Source organism: Bombyx mandarina, chromosome 23 (assembly GCF_030267445.1).
Source record: "Bombyx mandarina strain Sakado chromosome 23, ASM3026744v2".
NCBI classification, from domain to species: Eukaryota; Metazoa; Arthropoda; class Insecta; order Lepidoptera; family Bombycidae; genus Bombyx; species Bombyx mandarina.
In genome coordinates this window covers 10,383,851-10,406,515 of record NC_143229.1, presented here as the reverse complement: position 1 = coordinate 10,406,515, position 22,665 = coordinate 10,383,851, and the positions used below count along the sequence as shown (strand labels likewise).

The 22,665-nt window shown below is 33.3% G+C and overlaps 1 protein-coding gene across 2 annotated transcripts in view; it reads right to left on the bottom strand.

Annotated features, from left to right (window-relative positions):
- The window catches only part of LOC114250471 (monocarboxylate transporter 14), a 36,514-nt gene extending 17,033 nt beyond the window's left edge, over positions 1 to 19,481 (bottom strand). The window contains exon 1 of one of the 2 annotated variants that reach the window (XM_028184357.2): positions 19,118 to 19,481. The gene's annotated coding sequence lies outside the window, so the exon portion shown is untranslated. Of the gene's footprint in view, positions 1 to 4,743; positions 4,843 to 19,117 lie in introns of those variants that run through there. The other variant, XM_089737362.1, reaches the window with a different exon arrangement.
- Between the last annotated feature and the right edge of the window lie 3,184 nt (positions 19,482 to 22,665).

Here is a 22,665-nt window from a genome sequence, read left to right as displayed (position 1 = left end):
GACAAATATATGAATAATCACTCAATATCACGCCAACGGATTTCGATGATGATTGTTTTACTGTATATTAATTTGTTACGGAATATATATTTTTTCTATTTGAAGTCGGTTTTTGTTAAAGCATGTCTATTTTATTCACGTAGTTGTTGGAATTGTCATGGTTTTTTTTTATGAAATTGTAGCTGTGAAAATGCACCTACTTTTTCATAACACTTATTATAAAATATTTATGATCATCGAAGTTTATTTCATATTTACCAACCAAATAACGCTCAATATTTTAATATAAAAATGAATGAACCAGGATAACAATGCTAAATAATGTATTTATTTATACAATTATTCAAAACAATTCACAAATGAACTTGAACTTGGAATACCTAAATATCTACGAATAAGCAATTCTAGCAAAACAAAACATCCTAAACGACGTATCGTAAAGCTCATTACTTCATTATTTAAAAACGTAATTTAAGATGTCGAAGTTCCTATTTTTAAATACAATACATTCATGTGATGACTACATAGTACTACAATAGTACTATTGCTGATCGAAGATGTCGAACAAAATAATATATGTAATAAGTCCCATGTTTCCACCACATGAATGTATTGTACTTAAAAAAAGGAGCTTTTCTTACTTTGGTTTGTTTAAGATTATTTTTAAAATGTCTAAGCTTAAAAAAAGCAGAATTTAAAAAGCCTGGTCAATTTACTGTACCTGGGTCCATAATATTTCATGTGATGATGACTGAAAGATAAAATAGTATTTTGACTTATGTTCATTGTACGTCTCACAAACTTTTTATGTCAATAATCAATCCTGCTACTGAATCATATGTACATATATTTAAGCATAATAAGATATAATCTACGAATAAATAATAAGTACTTATTATTACTTAGTAGTAGTACTTAGTAGACTTATTATTTATTCGTAGGATATAATATTAGAAAATAGAAGTTGTTTTACTGCCTATTTTTTCAAATTTCGATTTGTAATTTTTCTTGAAATCAATTATTAATTGAAATTTGTTAGTAAGATTGATAATTTGTGTTTTAAATTAAACATACTTGTTTTTTTTTATATTCTCAAGTAAGTGTATTTACTGTTACATCTCATTGCATTCGAACAAATCACATTCAGTGTACACTGATAAGAGTGCGATAACATATTCGACCTCTCTCGTTAACTGTAATTTTAACTGCGTTCATATTCATTATCTCTAACGTAATAAAACTCCATTGGAAATATTGCAGAGTTTTATAATATTACAGAGCTGTACAGCTGTTAGCGTTTACGAAATAAAATATATTATTTGATTATTTATGTATGACGTGATTTGAAATAGCGAAAATTGGAAGGAAGGGGTAGTTAAGATAACATTTATACCAAAGATTGTCAATAAAACAAGTAAAATTAAAAAATAGTAACTTGAAAGTAATGGATTGAAAATAAATAAAAACACTAAAGATATTCCTTCAATAGGAATTTTTATAAAGAAATAGTGGATATAAGTTTTATGTGCTATAAATTAGACGATAATGCATGTACTTATGTAAAGGCATTAAGCATTTTCTAGAATAGTTGAATATTTTAATTTTTATAAATATTGCCATCGCTGTCCCTCTTGGACGTCAGCAATGCCAGGAGCACAGCCAAGCGGGTGTCTAATAACTTAAATTTACTCTTATGCACACTAAGAGTAATAAAACTATATGCACACGAATTTTTATGAAGGCACAAAATGAATACCTACACGAAGTTAATAAATACATCGCTTATCGTAAACATACGCGCAATTTTCGTTATTCATGTAATGTTATCAAATTTTGTTATCTATACTTGCAAAAGCTCTGATAATAGCTTGTGCTGGAAAAGCTCGTTGATAGAGATTTTATACGTTCCCGATAAATTATCCGTTATCTATCCTAATAAGTGGGTATATTTATATTGTTGAAAAATATTTTATATGTATTATTGAGATTACTGATAGTAGGGTCTCTTGGGTCTCGCATGGGTAGATGTCCACCACACGCTGTCTATTTCTGCCATCAAACAGTAATTATCGTATGGAGTGTGGGGCAACCGTCGTCCTATAAAACTGAGATTTAGAACTGGTGGGTGACGGCATTTGCGTTGTTGATGTCAATGGGCTCCGGTAGCCACTCTTACACCAAATGGACATTGAGCTCGTCCACCCATATAAGCAATTAAAAAAAAAGATTCCTCAAAACAAAGATGTCCAAATGAAACATTTTCAAAACGCAAGAAAATTCCATTACAATAAAATATAACTACTTCATTTAATATCGATGTCTTTTAAAATTGTAATAAAGTGAAAACGATTTAACGTTTTCGAGCTATGATATTTATAAAACCATTGGCCATGTATAAATTCAATAAAATAATTGTGTTTCAATTTACATTTCTCACTTTCTTCTCATGCCTTAAGTGTGAATGTAAATTATTGTGTACAATAAAAAAATACTATAACATTTTAGGTAGTTTTATTGTTAGTATTATTCTCATGTCACTTAAATTCGTATGTCCTGCTCAAAGTCGAGTACAGCTGTGTGAATGTTTTCAATTTAACGAACTTTTCCGGTATAAATTGCAATGCACGACTGCAGAAGTCATTACTGACATTCCAATCTCACGGATATAAATAAGTAGATTCAAAATTCTTCTCAAGGAACTAAATTACTTAATTTAACCTGCCTTTGAAAATATAAGTTTCAATTGCACTGTCGTTTAAGACTTCATTATTTAAGTGTTAATTATCTTAATTATTACTAGTAGCGGGGCATGTATTGGAAATTAGCTTTGTGGTATAATCCTTGTTCTATTGCCTAATCGATCCTTTGGTTCTCAAAGTAAAGTGAGCATTCACACTTTCTATCGTGATAAGCGTATCATAACATAAATTAATTTTTTTACGATGTATCAAAATTCATTCATCAAAGTAGTTGCATAAAAATTCAACAGGATGAAGATGTTTTTTTTTTGAATCGATATAGGAAAACATTATAGATATTTAATCATTTAGAACTTTACAATTATTAAATAATAGTGTTATAGTTTCGGATACATAAATATAATAAAAATTACTAGGAACTATGTAATTTGAAATTTAATTATTAATTCATTAATTATTTCCCATGTGTATTTTTACATAGCATATTACCATGACTTGAACCACCGACTTTGGATAGGCAGATTTATGGCGAAAAAATGTTAATATGTGATTAAGAAAAATACCCACGTATCTAAGTGACTTCTGGTATTCACCATACAAAATTGCTAAATATATTTATGTGCTTAAATAAATTTATTATGAAAACATTACCCTCCCTTGGCAGTCGGATAAAGAGACCTATAAGTTTTAAAAACACACAAAAACAAACCCGTAATCCAACAGTTTACATACAATACAATCATTTTATATTTTTACAAAATTATCACATTGGAGACCTTTTTATGTGTGTTTACATTAAATCATACGGAAGATAAGAATTGCCAGAGTGATGAAATTTTGGTCAGTGTTTTGATCGCGTGGGAGTTTCATATAGATACGAATTATAGACGTATATTAAGTCACAGAGTACATAAAATTTAAATAATTTCAATACACGATCGTGGCTTTCCACCAAGTGCGCAGTTGAGCTTTGGATTCACCTGATGTTAAGTGGTTAAGGGAGTCCATAGACGAAAGCCAATGCATAGCATGTCTCAATTGTATTGCAATGCAATTGAAACATTGATTGGTATTATCAATCTATACTAATATATAAATTTATATTGGTATTTACGGATGTTCCGTTATAACTACTGAACCGTGCATCCGATTGACTTGAAACTTGGTATCCATGTAGAAAATACACGTACTTAATGGATAGGCTAATGTTTATATGAGTGTTGGACTCCCTAATAATAATGACAATAAATAATAATGCTAATTTTAAAAGCCCAGCGAAGCGGGCGAGTACGGCTAGTTGTATCTAATTCTATCTGATTCGTTTTCATATGAATAAATTGTGGAATTTAAAATGAACGAATGTATTAAATCAAAATGCTAAATAATCAAGTTTCGGCTAATGTTCGCTCATATCAAAACAGCGTTTTACATCAAACAATTTAATACTAGTTTATGTAGCCAGTAAATAATAAGACAATCTTGGAAAATTACAATGTAATATAATCTCTGTTTTGATTTAAAATTTTCCTTATAAGAGACACAATGTCAAATAGTTAGGATTTGTTTTTCATTTAGATTTTTTTGCATTTCTTTACATTTTTTATGCATCATAATGTTGAAGGTTTCTTTGATTAGCTGACATAAATTTGTAGTTTAGAAGTCAAAATTTCAAAAAGATTATTGAAAATAATACTGACTACTTCGTACTAAAGTGATTTAGCCTTAAATAGTTTTTATTTATAGTTTTTAGTAATTATCCTATATGACAAATAATTATTGTTAATTTTACCAAATTATTTTTGGGAATTTATTATCACCGTCCTGCGTTTTTTGGAAGTTTTGAAGCTTTTGTGTTTTTAATGCTTTTAAGGCTTTGACTTCGTGTCTCAAGATGGGCGACGACATCACAAACACTAATAAGTTTTTTGTCTTCAAAGTATTTAATTTGAAATTAATTAATTATTAACCAAGCTTATAACATATACTTTAACAGTAAACTTAAAGACTGACATTATAAAGGTTAACTACCATATATTAAACCTACCTCTATTTTAAAATAAAATACACAATTTCACATCACAGAAAAAGCGATCGACAGAATGAACGCAAATCGACCACTGTATTGAATAATGGCGAATGTTATGCTTATAGCATATAACTATGTTAATTTTCAAGTTCTATGTCATTCGAAATACCTGTTATGACTTGTTTTGTATAGCAAGAACGTATCTATTTCTGTCAAACCGATATTGTTAGGTATTTCGTGAAAACCGATTTCGAGAACAATATTATGTAGCGGTGATGGTTTTTTAGTTTCTATAAATTTAGAGCACTTTAGATATTCTAATAGAATATGTTTTGCGATTTTCCGACATAGGAAATTATATTAGAGCGCAATGTACAACGCAGCACGGCGAGGTACCTACATCCACATGTTTATCCCGAAACACTTGTTCGGGCGGTATCATGGATAGTATAGCCGGCAGATAATACAATGAAGACTTTTGCCTGACATGTCTCAAATTTGGCGCCGGTATTCATGTTGTGATGTCTATGGACTGCAGATACATAAAGTAAAGCCAGAGCTCATCCTTCAATCTAGAAAAAAGAAATAGCTTGGCACCGTTCTATGTTGGAACGGGTAACTAATCATTTATTATTTTCGTAATTGTGAACACCTATGCTAAATAGACATATATAGTATATAACACGCAGTATGTTCGAGTGCTAATAGTTGTAGCCCGTTGGCAATGGCATGCTCGAAGGAGGTTTTTGTAAAATACATACAAGTTATCGAGTATTATCGAGTGCTTAGAATACGTTTGTGGTTTAAACTGCCAATCTCTTAGTCTATACATATTATATTATTTTCCATTCACCTTCGTGTATCTTCACAGAAACAAATAAATAGAATACCTGTTTCGTCATGTTATGAAATCTGACATTTAAACTTGTTACAACCAAATATTCCACGGGATATGATGATAAACAAAAGTGGTGCAACCATATTTTATAAAATTAATGGCTCATAATATAAAATATCGAATAAGAACTAATGTCTGACTTGGTGGCGCAGCAATTAGCAACCCCAATTACTGAGCCGAGAATTGTAGGTTCGAATCTATGGGAATCGATTCCCAGATCGGGCAAACGTTCGTGTGTTGAGTGAATTTGGTCACTCCTTTTCTAGATGCTCAATATTTATTTACGCACATATATTGTGTTTAAAAGTGTGTTAGTACATAGTTTAGGGCTAAACAACTGTCTGTGACAGATTTTATTCTTGAACTGATCAACATTGAAAATACATGTTTTTTCATAGTAAGTTCGCTTAAATATTTTAATTACATTATTTATTTTATTTTTCACAATTATATAATACATTTTGGACATAGGATTTAAGAGCGACAATTATCAAAAATTCAAAAAAATATAAAACCAGTGATTAAAAAACACGAATTAGAAATACGTACACAACTTAGGAATATGTACCTTATTTCTAATACAAATAACCTAATCTGTTTCTTATATTTATGAACATTAAGTGCACTCTCTTTTAGAGGTGGAATTCAACAATATTTGACTTGATTTAACATAGATTAGATATTTAGAGCTCTTATATATTTAGTCTAGTGATAAACACTTTTACAACTTCGATTATAAAATGCTTATTTGAAACCTTTCTAGCACCCACGTAATGATGTGGTTACGCTTCGTGTAAAATACAATAGTTTTCTACAATGTCATGACCACAATGTAAATATTACATATATATCCGATTCAATGAGCAAATTTGTATTGTTCACTATAAATTTACACACGTGTTCGTTTAGTTTAGATCTACTAAAAATTCAACATTTTAAAAGTGAAGTGACGTGCGTCAGCACATCGATTTGTGTTCGTTCGAATGTAATGTACGAAGTATATAATATGTTCCGTTTTGTCATGCTAGCATTTGAACTTGACTTAAACTTGACAACAAAATAAAAATATCTTAAGATACAGCACCCGCCGGTTAATATTGCACATCGACCTTTGGAAAGAGACAATCGTCTAATGTCGGCTTCGTAGAGCGTGCGACAGAGACAACGCTAGTATATTTGGACTTTATTTTGGATTGGCTTATTGAATACCAGAAACCAAAAAAATACAATCATATAAAATGTTCATTGTTAATTTGATATTGTATAAAGACGTAAAAGCTGTGTTTCACATTCAGGTGTACTCCCGATGATACGATGTCGTGATAATGTCACCGTTGGAATGACATTCGAGAAATGCTAACGCTATACGCTTCAAGTTTTCAGAAAAAGTATTCATTATATACTGGACGACCTACGACATTAACAAAGAGGATCTTCGGAATCGATTCGAGCTATTTGTAGCAATGACTGTTGTTTCTTATCCTTTTAATTTATGTTTCAGAAAAGTCCAGAAGACGTAATAAAATATACTCAAACGAGGCTGAAAGCGACTTTGCTTTATACTATTTAGAAATTTAACTTATAGGTAGAAGGAGAATAACCGTAGGATTGACGTCAGTCAGGCGGCAGGTCGTAAAATCCATGTTATAACCCTATGCAGCATGGTAAGAGGACATGCTGCGTCTTAAAACAAAGTTTCAATTGTATTAGAAACGGTCGCTTCACCCCTAAGCCGAAACGTGGTAGCTTCATGATAAAAATAGTACGAAACCATGCGCCCTCATAAAATATCCCCTACTACCAGTACTCGAAATAGAATCTACAGGACGAAGATTGAAGTCAGATAGCAAAATATAAATATTATACAAATAACATGGATGGATGTTGGAAAAGTATTTGTTGTAACAATAGTCCAAGGTGTTCTCATCAGTATACCCGTATCTTCTGTATTATACGCAGATAGTTGAAAACAAGTAAGTTTCCCTGATCTTGAAAACCGTTCAAGGCTCCATAAGTTATAAATAAAAACATTTGTACATAACACCACAAAAACTGCATTCGATTTGAATGTAAATATGTTTTATTATCGTGAGCGATAAGGTTCTGTATTATACGATTTTTCTTTCTTAGTTTTCCGAACTTGTTACAGTGTGTTATTTTTGAAGTGAAATTTCTTTAGGCGCATGGGGGTAAAATTTTTACAGAACGTCACGCAGGTATGCATCGGAAGTGACATCAAACTACTATTGAAATTAAGTACTTGTCAAATGTCAGTAGTCCTCCTCGCGTCGTTTTCCTCATTACTGAGGGTCGAGACTCCCCCGCTGCATCAATTTCTCCCATACGACTTCCCTCCATCTGCCGCGATCCTTTGCTTCATGAAGGGCATTATGGAAATTGATGCTCAGAGAAGATCGTATTTGGTCCGACCATCTCGTGGGACTGCGTCCTCTGGGACGTTTGCCATCTACCTTTCCTGTCACAATCAGCTGTTAGCTGTTAATGTCAGTAGTAGTAGTGTTGTATTTTTCCAACTGGAAAGGCAAATGTATCATGCCATACAACCTAATATTTTATAATTTTTTTTTGAAAAATGTCAATAGGAATTGAAATGAAATGAAAAGAATTTGGAACATTAATAAAATAGCATGAAATTAAATTAGTCAATTCAATTGGCAAAATATTAGTTATTTACAATTTAGAAATCTAAACATAATGTGACTGTCAACACTGAGGTTTGAGATTGACATTTAACAGACTTTTGGCGGGAACATATCTTCCTTTTTCCCTTCCTCTAAGTCTCGGAAATCTAGTTTTAGATTTGTATAAACATAAGCAAGACTTATAAATTAGTTCGCCAAAAAAGTTTCACTTCTGACATGTATACTTTGTACGCACGCACTTTTTTATTTTTACCTAAAACGTCTATTTTTCATCTTATTGGTATACTTAAACATTCAATCCGTTGTGAGACGGTTCAGTCTGTGTGTTTTCAAAGTCTTTGAGCTTAATGATGTCGCTTGTCCGGTATACTAATACAAACAATCTTTATGGTAATGCGTAACGTTTGAATCGATTGCGTATAGCACGAATTGTATCTCGTAACAATAGGTTATTGTGACCTTGTCACACAGCCCTGTGATGTGTGAATCAAACTTAAATGAGATTAAAGGCTTGTTTTCGTAATTTTACGACTGCGGTATGCATTTTTGTAATATTTTTGAATATTAACTTGTGACCATTGGTGTTTTTTATAGTATCGAATCGGAGCCTTCATTTCGGAGGAAACAGAATTTAGAAAATGGATGAATTTAGAGTACCTACGTAAATAATATATCACTCATCAAAGTAAGTAAGTAGCTAGAGCTTCCTATACGTATTTTCTGACAAAAATTTATTTAATATATTTAATTTCGTAAATCATAGCAAGGTTCTCTCTCTACTCTAGCATGGAATAAAAGTTTTGGCTTGAATAAATAATATGTACTTTAAAACAACTGTACGTAATCGCCGATTAATTTTGTTTTATTTATTTATTTATTGCTTAGATGGGTGGACGAGCCCACGGTGGACGAGTGGTGTTAAGTTGTTACTGGAGCCCATAGACATCTACAACGTAAATGCGCCACCCACCTTGAGATATAAGTTCTCAGTATTGATACAATGGCTGCCTTACCCTTCAGACCGAAACGCATTACTGCTTCACGGCAGAAATAGGTGGGGCGGTGGTACCTACCCGCGCGGACTTACAAGAGGTCCTACCACCAGCACCAGGTGTTTACCTAATTTTTTGAATTGCTCAAAAGAAACAGAAAGTTTTAAGGGGTGACTGGAGCCTATAGACATCACAACGAAAATACCAACTTGAGACACAAGATCGAGATCTCAACATTTATTAGCATTACTCAGCGTTTAGAATTACCTATCATTAAGTTACAATTTTTCATATAACAAAATTAGTAAACATATCTGAAGGCGCCATAGCGAAGCGCCGCGCCGCACTGTAATTACTATGGAAACAAGTTTTCCTGCTTTATAATACGCACGTACAAATAAATCAAATAGATTCGCTAAGAATGTGGCGAAGCGACTTTCCACGGCCTTATCTTCTAAACTAGTATTTAAGTGCAAAATCTACGGTGTCTAGTAACATGAACGTGTTAAACTATTTTAATCCCTTTGCTTTATCATAGTTTGGAAGGAAAAAATGCTTTCAGCGTTATTACGTGTAAATTTAAATCTGTAGTGATTCAAAATATGTAAAAATAATCGTGTTGTTATTTGAATTGATGAACAGACCAAAAAACCTTTGTTATGCTGAGCAGTAGATAAATCGAGTTGGATGAGCACTTTCTTTTTTTCAGAAGAGTATTATTGATCTTAGAGTTTTTAAGCTTGCGTTACCACCTCTTTGGAAACAAATGCATCCTCTTTGATGGCTCACACATTTCAAAAATTGGATTAATTAAAACAATTTTAAATTTCGAACTGATATAACAACATTCGAATTACCGCTTCTATACGCCCAACACGCAACGCTCGTGAAGAAAATTTTAAATGTATGTATATTAAACGTTAAGATATTAAATTCGCTTATTTTCATAACTATCATACCATACCAGGGCTGTGTTAATAATATTGTGAAGTGTTCGCGTTCAGTTCGCTCAAGGATCATTGAGGAATCCTGTCGCTGAAAAGACTTTTGAGAGCTTTAGGCGATTCTCAGGTTTGTCTTCTCTGACTCACGCTGTTTTCTAATGCGAACGCGCCTCCAAAAAAACCCCTTCCACAGACAAGGTCTAGCTACGACTACTATTTACACACCACATCACTGTTAAAATAATGTTTACATCAATATTTTTTTTAAGAGATTTTATGACCTGGTAACTAAGACCTTTAAGTCATGTCTTATTTTACTTTATTTTCTTAATTTTATGAAAAATGATAATATGGAGTGAAATGAAATGAAGATGATTAATTTGAGACATTAATCAACTGGGATGAAATTTAATGAAATGAGATGATATGGGATGAAATATAATCGCAGTAAAATGGTGGTCATTTACTGAGATTTTTTCAGTGGACTTTTTGGAGGAACCCGAGAAGTTACGTCCAGCAGCTTTGTTTCATTTTCCCACATTTGTGCACTTTCACAGATATTAAACAGTTAATAAACCACCATTATTACACATTTAAACCTGAAGAAACACTAAATAGACAAAATAAAACAAATCACACAACTTCACTCCTCGCGTTCCCGCCAAAAAGTCTGTTTACATCAATGACGTATCAAGGGTATAGATTAAATATTGGAACGAAATGCATTATTCCTTTATTTGCAGAAATATATAAAAAAAAATTATGTACATTACAATTTTACTGAACATGATAACATACTGGTGGCGTAGTTCTTTCAATAATTTTACTTTAAAAAATTTATTAAATACTTTCAACAGTTACATGATACGTTTTTTTTGTTTAAACAGTTGCCAAGTTTTTTTCCATACGACATACTGTGTTACATTTAATACATTTCTTAGCATATTATCTGCATATGCATAAAATCACCATAATATATAGTGCATTACTTACAGACTTTCTTTTGAGATGGGAGTGTTTATCGAAATTTAGAAATTGAAAAAACTTAATCTGCTCCAAGAGCAATTTCGCGGTTTAATTTAGTTCGATTTGGGTACATTTGTCGACTAAAACGAGGATAGCCATTTCATAGAAGAATGCGATCCAAAGACAAAGTCATTTTTAAATCAACTCTTTTCTAATGAAATCGGAAGAATTCAACTTCATCATCATACACATGAAGAAAAAATGAAAACTCATTCTATGATTCTTGACTCAAACAATGATTTGCCTAAAACTGGTTACATCAGACTACAAGACTGAGTCGTTCAAAGAGATTCATTCAGCAATGCAGTCGACGGTGAATGATCTGAAATCACAACCGAAATAGAACGGACAGGGTGAAAGGGGACATCACCCAGTCTAATTGTAAACGATCATTTCAAATTAGACTGGGTCCCCATTGGATTTTCTTATACCGAACGTATTATGTAATGAATATAAATACTATCTATAAATTGCACTTAAAGTAAAATTATGTTCCAAATGTCAATTTTATCTACTTAAATGAAATTTCTTCTACACCGGTAAGTAAGTAACATAGACCCGCCTGTTGGCATTTAATTGGGCGGGTACGTCTTATCTATGTACTTCAGCAGCTTTTATTTATATTTATATAAAATATATACCTATAATTGCATATATGGGTACACGAGCTATCGAATTATAATTGGTTACTGCAGCTCGTAAACTCCAAAGACTGAATGCCACCACCCATCTTTGATACATAAAGTTGATTTTATAAATGTACCTATTGTATAACGGCTATGCCGCGTTTTCATTTTGCATTGACATTTTCATGTCATCGTGAAAGTGATTCATATCGACATCGACTTTTATAATGGTTTACCCACTGTTTAAGCCTAAAAATTCTATGGAGCTATATATGAAGTATTTAGTTTATTTATTACGATCAGTGATTGCTTAGTATGTGTTTTTTAAATAAATAAAAATATATTCAACCAATACGTAGCACTGTTTCTCACTTTTTTTTTGTATCTGTACACAATCGTTGTATTTAACTTAACACCTCTATGTACGTAATAACCTAAGAACATAGTTATATTTTTAACACAAAACTAATAAATGAACATTATTACAGTTTGCACATCGTGTGGGCCTGTTTGAATATCGCGTTATGATAAGCACGCGAAATTTAGAACTTCCAAAGTATTAAAATTAATTTCAGTTAAATTAAGTTTTAGACAGAAATTAACCGAATTTAGAATTTTCAAAAATTAGATTATTAATTTAACGTTTTATATTATATTATTAGTAACTTCTCATTATTATTCGTGGCGTACACTTGACTTCTTTTCCCACTTTTTTCTTACCTTAAATACATACATTCAATTTGGATTGGATTCCCAACGATTGGCACCACAAGGATCTATTTCATCTAATATCTAGTTATCAAAACTGATATTTCAAATGTTAAGACCTCTAATGTGAATAACTTGTTAAGTAAAAATTACACTATACAAATTGCCATCAAGTTAATTAGAAATTAGGCTAAATTTTTTGTCCTATCTAAGCTGAGAGCCCTGAGAGTCTATATCAGCGTTTAGGCTAAATTTCGAGCATCTCTTTTTTATATACATACTATATCGTTCTCGCTCTCTCATTATTGAACCCCACAAAAACCAATATAAAAATTCCATTGATACTTGGACGCATTTTCGATACTACGGCGGTTTCTATGTCTAGGTTTTTTTTCTTTCTCAGAAATGAATGGATCGTTCACACTCAGGATATGGCGCCAAACAACACGGTTCGTAGCATAAGACACCGATTTTTTTTAGAATCCCACGCTTTGGTGTTTCCGAGAACTTATCCCTGGACGTGTTAGCTTTTTCTAAATGTTTTTTTTTTTGCCTCATATCTTAAACTTGTGAATGAGCTAGTAACGAGTCGGCGTCGCCTGTGTTTTTTTTCCTTGAGTATAATACGTTTCCGTCAATTTCATTTTTAAAACCTCACGCATATTTCATGACACTTCATTTAATACTAAATTATATGTTGTATATATCTTTCCTACACGAAGAATACCATATATTTAACAGGTGTTTTAAATTATCAGTGTTCTCGGACAAATCAAATTTGTTTATAATTTTTAGAAGTTTTTTTTTTGCTTATATAGGCAAAAGTAATTTTTATTATTTCTTGCACATTCGCTCGAATTTTTAGCAGTTTACAGAGGTTTTGAAAAGTGCATAAAAAACACACCGATCGGAAAAATATGCGGAACCAACACGTGCGTTAAAATGCAATCACGGTTTTCGGAGCGAATGTTAACCTGAGAGAGACAGAAAGAGGCTTAAGATTAAACTTCTTTAGAGACTTATATAAAGTATTATTACTGCTAGTAAGTAGATTATTAATTAGTCTTTAGTCATAATTTACTTCCTCACTGGTAAATCTATATTATATAAACTAATTCAGTTTGTCTATGAGTAATTTTTCATCGCTCATTCATTTAGACACACAATACACAGATCGTCCATTAAAACACTATTTAGCAATAATTGGATTTTTTTGTTTATAATAGTTTATTGTATTTTCCTATTTACCTAAAAGTATCCAAATGTTTGTGTTCTTTGTAGAAGAAGTTACTTTACATGAGACACAGGTTCACATTCTGCTTCTGCTTCTGTCATTCATTCAATGACAGAAGCAATTTAGGTTTTGTATATTTAAATTTTGAGTATTATTGATGAATGAAATTTTACCAGGCCGCTAAAATAATTCCGAGGCAAAATGGTTGATTTGAAAATATGATATAGGAGATACGATTGGCTATTAAAGTAAAAAAACGCAATAAGTTAATGTATACTCTGTTTATAGGATTATAAATATACATATGTGGAGTTAATAGAAATAAATTTTTTAATTTAATGGCATTGGAGCGACAGACCGTGACTTTCCCTTTGTGATAAATATTACATTTCCATATATATTTACACAATGCGGGCTGTTTACGCCACCTAGAATTCTTTAACGTGAATTTATAATATGACAATGTTCAAGTGTAAAATAGAGCGCAACAAGAACACATGTCATATAACAACAACACGTACGTGTATGGCTTTCTGCACATTTCTACCAAGGTGGCTGAATAACGGAGAGTTTTCAATTGGTAGAAGATGTGATTCCACACCGAACTCTCACCGTCCCCCTCGCCATTACTCCAACGTTATTAACTCTTCGATCTTATGTCTTGAGTTATCTGAATTTGGTATTAGCAACATTATAGTGTCGTTTAATATTAACCACCAATACTTAATCGTGTAAATAGAATGTTAGTTTTTGGTATTTTATTTTAATTTATGAAATGTCTACTAGTGAACTTCGACCATACCTAATAGTCACCTGAATACGGTCGACTTTCTTTCTTTTTTTTCCCTACCTATGCTGATAGCCTTGAGAGGCTATTTCAACTTCACCCTAACATGTAGGTGAGCTCACGGGACTCAAACTGGAAGCGTTGCTAACACTGGCCCTAGCAAGAGCAGTGCTTCGCAGAATCTACCACCGTGTCGAAAACGCGACCCACTGAGAAGATCCGACGAGAAACTCAGTGGGCTGTGTCTATGGGTTAATTCGCTCATCGAGCCCTTCGTCGCAAGCGACGGGTTTGGCGAGAACGGTGACCGGTGCTTGTGGTACCTAAAAAGCCCACTGAGTTTCTCGCCGGATCTTCTCAGTGGGTCGCGTTTCCGATCCGGTGGTAGATTCTGCGAAGCACTGCTCTTGCTAGGGTCAGTGTTAGCAACTCTCCGGTTTGAGCCCCGTGAGCTCACCTACACACGTTAGGGTGAAGCTGAAATAGCCTCTCAAGGCTATCAGCATAGGTAGGAAAAAAAAAAAAAAAAAAGGTACCTAAAAGCACCGTTAATGGATCGGGAGGATCCGTAATGACGTGAGCAGCTTTCTGATTGGTTCACCGTTGTAATTTTTCCGTCTTCCGAAATGATGAATGTGTATTACTTATCAAATATAGAAATTTCAATATAAGCTTGGAATTACAAATTAAAAATATAAAATTACATATAATATCTTTAGTTGCACAATCGGAATGCAGACGTGTCGGTTATTTTCCATAGATATTGAAACGTACTCGTTATATACATTGCACAATATCGTCTTTCACTTATAAGACGAATATGACATTATTACAATAACAATTGGATCATTTTATTAAATACTTATAAACATATCATATTGCTTAAATAAAAAATTACATCAAAAGATAAAGGCGCGTAGGATACTACATTAAATAATTGAACGATAATTCTAAATTCATATTCAACTTTTTCATGTGTTAAATAAAAAATACTTTTCATATAAGCATATAATTTCATTTATATGCACATAGTTTTGCGGGTACAAATAGAAGAATTATTTTCTGAGACGTATCTTATGAGATTAAAATAAATCTGGTACTAACTAACGAAAGACTTATTGCATATCCATTAAAGCTGTTTATAAACAGGGCTTTAAAATTAAGCAGGTAATTTTATCAGCTTTATACGTCTGAGATCTTTTAAGGCCGTGTGTCTTAGTCATAGATATTGTGAGAGTATTAGATATTTTCGGTAGTTTATCAATCTATACAAATAAATAAAATTGGAGTGTCTGTTTTTAATAATAAAATAAACCACTTTTTACCAAATACGTAAGTATGTATACACAGTACATATTACCTATATACCAAAATAACATTTTATTATTATTTTGATTATCTGTCTGTTTGTTCCGACTAATCTTTGGAACGGCTGGACCGATTTTGACGGGAATTTCACTGATAGGTAGCTGATGATATAAGGAGTAACTTAGGCTACTTTTTTTAGACTAGCTTCGGCCTGCGGCTTCGCCCGCGGTACGACAATAACCGCGGGTATCATCGCAGGACTCAGCTAGTCAATTATAAAGTACATACATATGTATCGTACTTTTAAACATAGCTGACAGTTTTTATTAAATAAGGAATGCTATTGATTTATATTTAAGTTTCTTATCAAGAGGAAAAATCAAAATTAAAAGGGGCATTCAAACATGAATTCGCTATATCTATTTGGGTCACTTATCTAAAGTCATTCTGTGTCGTCTCAGAATAAGTGACAGACAGACAGGAAATAATTGAAATCATCACAAACAATAAAAAAATTTGAAATACGCATATTGCAAGAGTTTTTATTCTTTTTATAATTGCCATCAAAGGAGAGCTCAGGGCCCACCCGTTGGTCACTGTTGGCGTATAATCTGATTGTCATCAACACAGTCGCGAACGGCTTAAGACTTAGGTTATTAAAGATTCTGATATCTGTAGAAATCGAAATTCTTAAACTACGCTAAAGTTTGGGTGGATATTACATAAATAATGTTATATTGTCGTTTGGTACAAATAGAATACACAGACATTTGAAAACACAGAGATCCAAAACGAGAAAATAATTTTGAATATAGTTCAGTGTACATCCACGGAACAGCTCTCATTTTTTTCATAATTAAAGCACATATTATATACTTAACGTAACTCGACCGTAAGCCCATATGACATCTATTGTCATCGTCATTTTGAATAAACAATGAGATAACCACATACGCGCATTGAGACTGCGATATCACTATAGACGCTGTGATTGACGTTAAGAAACTTCCAATTATTTAATTTTATTTACCGATCACAAATCACTCACGATTCTCAAAAATGAAACGTTTGAACATTCGTTCATTATCTGCAAATCTTTAGACAACTGTTTAGACTGTTTTGTTATTGCTATCGGATTCCGAACTGACAACATACAAATATTCTAATCTGTGCAGCGAAAGTAGAAAGGCGCAAGGATATAATTTTTACGATCCCAATTCAGTGGCTCCTTCAAGTTTTGCGCGCTACACGACTAGTATTACGTTCTCTATAAACTAGTTTACTTTTTTATTTCAAGGTCTACGACGTTTGACCAATACGTTTGTGCATATAAAGCTTGCGGCACTAGGAGCCACGTGGCGGGCGAAAATCTGGATTTTAATTCCTGCAAAAAGACATTCAAAAGTTAGCCTGTAGAAACGTGGTCAGGTTATACTATTCTCTAATAAAACTAAATTGAATACCGAATTTATTTCGTCCGTAAATTTCTCAAATAATTTATCAATTCTTCGTCGCAAGGTCAATAAATTCACGCGTAGTCTTGTCTGTTATTTCGTTCGTGTGGTTATTTTTTACATACTAAATTGACGTGTACTCGGTAGGTGTTTTGTTTTTACATTAATTAAGTTTTGTCAGTCGTCACCAATATAACAGTCTGATCGATTTATCTACTACGAATTATAGGGGTATTTATTTTATTTTGAAACTTAATCTAAGGAAGGTTAAGCTAAAAGTTAAGCATTTTTTAACGAAACCTTTTATCGATACATATATAAATATAAAATATTGAATAGTGACAACTTCTGATGATAATGACCTTCAAAATCTGAACCTTCAAAATCATAAATGCTCATAAAAACTGAAATCTTAAATTCGATTTGACGGCAACTACTGGAAGCATTAATAGATCACGTCGAACCATATTATATTAAAACATTATATCGAATCATATCAATATAGACATTTTAGTTCCATTTTTCTAAAAAGTTTGTTTGGAAAATTTTACATTTACAGCGATTTCGTAAATTATCGAGTTAGGTATGTGTAGTTGGGAATACAAAAGACAATTGGACGTTAAAAATTGAGCTTTTGTTGTACTTAACATCTATGTATTACAATTTACAATGATGTTCCTACTTTCTCTGTGTAATCTTTTTCCGAGGTCGTTGACACTGCAGTGGTCTGCACAACAGTAATTTAAAATATAGTATACTTATATTATGTACTGTCATTAACTGCCCTAGTGCAAGTAAAGTAAACTACTGTATTTTTACAAAATAGCCTCGTCCGAATATATTTAAATGTAAGTAACAAACAAAATGTAAATAGCACAATGTTAATGACATAAAATAACAAAATAAATGTAAAACAACTTGTTAGGCTATTAAATTATAGTGTGGTTAAAGATTTTTCGTTAACTAACTGCAGACTAGCCAGTGGCGCGGATTCTTCAAAGCATACTCATGAGCACACATTGCGTTAAATTACATGTGACATTTAGAAAAAAAATAAAGCGCAACATTCCTCGTACGCTGTCGAATCTGCGACCACAAACATAAAGACACGCATCGTCTCGTTAGATCACAAGTGCGTTATCCCCGCTAAAATAAAAGACAAGCAATCTTTCACAAGTTTTTTTTGTGGTGGAGTACATACATTGTAATTCCATTCCATTATACAACATTACTAACATGTGTAAGTGAACGGATACCAACTGTTAGTGAATTACCTATTAAAATTCTGTCAGTTTGTGAATAATATGAGGCGACCGCGTGCACATCGGCCGGCCAGATAGGACAAGCCTTTATCAAACTTCCACCGCAATAACTACCGAAACCAACCAACGACAAAGTTTATCGTATATTATGCTTATTTAATTATGTACGCACTACGGCAACTACGACACATGTTGGTACACGGCTTAACAGAAAAGCGGTAACGGCATATTGACATTATATTACGGAGTTTTATATATTTAAAATGAATAAACATCTGTTTGTATAACAATTTGAGCCGCGACCGTACTTCTTGTATTATAAATTAGTTTTATCAGCTTTCTAATATTTTGTAACATGAGAATGCGTATTAGATTATAGGTGTGAACGTTTCGTGGACCAAAAATAGTTGCGCGAGGTTGAGCATCCCGCACGTTCACGTTAGAGTAAAAATAAAGCCGCGGCTAGACCGACAGCCTAAATGTCACTCACCCTATGCACACGTGATCCTTAGACGAATGCCCACAAATCAGCACCAATACGTCAATCTCTCTCTTACGGACCTTGACCAATTCGAATTAATTTGGAATGCTTCGTAACGCCGGCTAGTTAACATCCACGCGACGTTCAGCACTCACTGACTTATTTTCAATGAAAAATTTTACACTTAAAAGAATTTCCAACAAGAAATAGAATTCTTTAGTTAATTTATAAGATAAGACTTAATAAATTATTTTAATTCGATTTATTCTGAACGAAAGTGTTGACGCGTGCCTCCGTCAACGGTTGCGCGTGAACTGAACGGCGCCCGCGACTGTCCGCCATGTTTAAAGCACAACAGTTAGTTCAATAAAATTGTGTTCCAAATCCATTTTCAGAAAACATTGTGCAGAGGTCCAGAGGCAGGTGAGGTGATAGTTTAAATTACGATACGACATCTACGCTTGAAACTCCCTTCAATGAAGAAAATTGCATTCATCAATTTTAAGCAGTTTAATTTCGTAAAAGCAATCTTCGAATGTCAATGGTTTTACAACGTTCATTTTTGACGACGATTGATTAACCAATCGACAATATCTTTAATATCATTCGATTCACCTCTAAAAGCAATACAACATAAGTTAATTAAATAATTCAACTACTTCAACTACCTACATCATTACATATTTAAAATGCCATGTTCAGAAAAATGTACTTCATATTTAAACTAGACATACCTAAGTGTGTAAATAAAAAATGCATTCCTATTCCTTTTATCATAAGTATAGGAATGTCAATACACTTAAAATAAATATATATTTTTTGTGACCGCCTTATCAGTGGATACGTGGTACTGGGTGGCTAACGTAATAGAATTTTCGTCAACAATTTAACTTTATTTAAGTTAATACTAACGCCTAAAACCTTTTAAACCAAACCAAACTTTTAGAGTTCCGTAGGCAAATTTCAAAATTCTGAACTCTGTATATTTAAAAATTGTCACATCCCTCTGACTGTTAGTTAATACTGATAGTGATTTTACAGCTATTTTACTCTGAAACTATTCCTATTTGACGTATAGATGAAATGTGAAAGACTGCAGGATTAACTCATGTAAATTTAAAATATTAAATTAATAGTAATTCTTAAAATATAATTTATTGCAAATATATGTTAAAGTGAATTCATAAGTAAAGTATTCGAAATAGTTTTAAAAGTCAAATTAATAATGTTTAATGCAGATTAGGGCAAAGTAGAAAAATGAAAAATTTCAACGAATTTTTCAATTACCTATACATATTATATATCTAAGTGACATTGGTAACATGAAATTTTTTATGTTTGGGTAATTGTTACATAAAATTAACGAATTAATGTCGATGAAATTCCTTCCAAAGGATAGTTTATAACCGGAACAAATAGATACTTTTTTAATTTTAGTAAATGAAAGACCTCTGACAACACCGGATATATCTGTTACAATAAATACGGCAGTGTGTTCACTAGATCGTCGATTAAAGCTAAAACTAGTATATCAGTGAACTCTTAAAACGTTTGAGAGTCAAAGTCAGATACTTTGAACTCCCAAACGATTAATGACGATCCAATGACGATTTTTGAGAAACTAGTGTGGAATTACCAATCACCTTCGTTGAATGGTTTCACCTAAAAACATATTTTTATTTATTTATTGCTTAGATGGGTGGACGAGTTCAAAGGCCACCTGGTTTTGTTAAGTGGTTACTGGAGATGACATCTACAACGTAAATGCGCCATCCACCTTGAGATCTAAGTTCTAAGATCTCAGTATAGTTACAACGGCTGCCCCACCCTTCAAACCGAAACGCATTACTGCTTCACGGCAGAAATAGGCAGGGTAGTCGTACCTACTCGCGCGGACTCACAAGAGGTCCTACCACCAGTAAAACCACCAGTTTTGATACAGTGGTTGGGTTTTGCGAGGTAGAACAACAGCATCAAATATTATTTTATCATAACCTCTAAAATTATATTTACGTAATATCATTAATGAATGATTTAACCATGATATTTATTTCATTAGGTCAGCAGCATTAAGAGGGTTGATTCAAAGATTTTGGATTGTTTCAACTTTTACATTTGTAACTAACCAAAACATTTGTAACTCGTTATCCAAAAAACGTACGTACGTTTACTACGTACTGCCGGTTGAAAAACAATAGCGAAAAAAAAAGAGAAAAATACGTTCACGCAAACACAGCATGTAAAAAAACACCTCACAATAGAAAACTAATCCATGAAATTGAAAAAAAATGACAAATTTGCGTGTTCAAACTTCTTGGTAATGAGTTTCGTTGCTGAGATGACGTTTTCGGTTAAAATGTATTTATAAGATACACATTAAATTGAGTTGATCATAAATACCGTAAATAAAATACTTCAACCCGTTAAAGATACAAGTTTGCACGTTCACTGCCAAGAAGGACCCCTTTGTCATGGCGCCGCAATTCCAAGGAGTATCCCTGCAACCTTCCAAGAGTATTGGGATACTTGGGGTCGACATTTCGAGCGACGTCCAGTTTCGGAGTCATTTGGAAGGCAAAGCCAAGTTGGCGTCCAAAATGCTGGGAGTCCTCAACAGAGCGAAGCGGTACTTCACGCCTGGACAAAGGCTTTTGCTTTATAAAGCACAAGTCCGGCCTCGCGTGGAGTACTGCTCCCATCTCTGGGCCGGGGCTCCCAAATACCAGCTTCTTCCATTTGACTCCCTACAGAAGAGGGCCGTTCGGATTGTCGATAATCCCATTCTCTCGGATCGTTTGGAGCCTCTGGGTCTGCGGAGGGACTTCGGTTCCCTCTGTATTTTGTACCGTATTTTCCATGGGGAGTGCTCTGAGGAATTATTCGAGATGATACCGGCATCTCGTTTTTACCACCGCACCGCCCGCCACCGGAGTAGAGTTCATCCATACTACCTGGAGCCACTGCGGTCATCCACAGTGCGTTTCCAGAGATCTTTTTTGCCACGCACCATCCGGCTATGGAATGAGCTCCCCTCCACGGTGTTTCCCGAGCGCTATGACATGTCCTTCTTCAAACGAGGCTTATGGAGAGTATTAAGCGGTAGGCAGCGGCTTGGCTCTGCCCCTGGCATTGCTGAAGTCCATGGGCGACGGTAACCACTCACCATCAGGTGGGCCGTATGCCCGTCTGCCTACAAAGGCAATAAAAAAAAAAAAAAAAAAAATATGACAGCCGATAGACAGACGAAATATTCAAGGGCTTCATTTTATTTCATTGGTTTACGGAACCATAAAACCTAATTTGTATTTCGAAACGTAACCTACAAAACGAATAACGTTCTCATATCAGCGAAACGTTCGCTTTGAAGACATCAAATTAGTAATGACGCATGTTTAATTTTTCAATTATCTAAAACTCGTTTCCTTCTGCGGATAAGGAAAAACGGCTTCGGGCTCGTGGTATTCCCGCAGCTTATCGAAGTAAAGACGTCAAAGCAACTTTTAAATGTCAGTTTTGAGATACATGCAAAATCAAAATATTTTATTGAAACACATCTA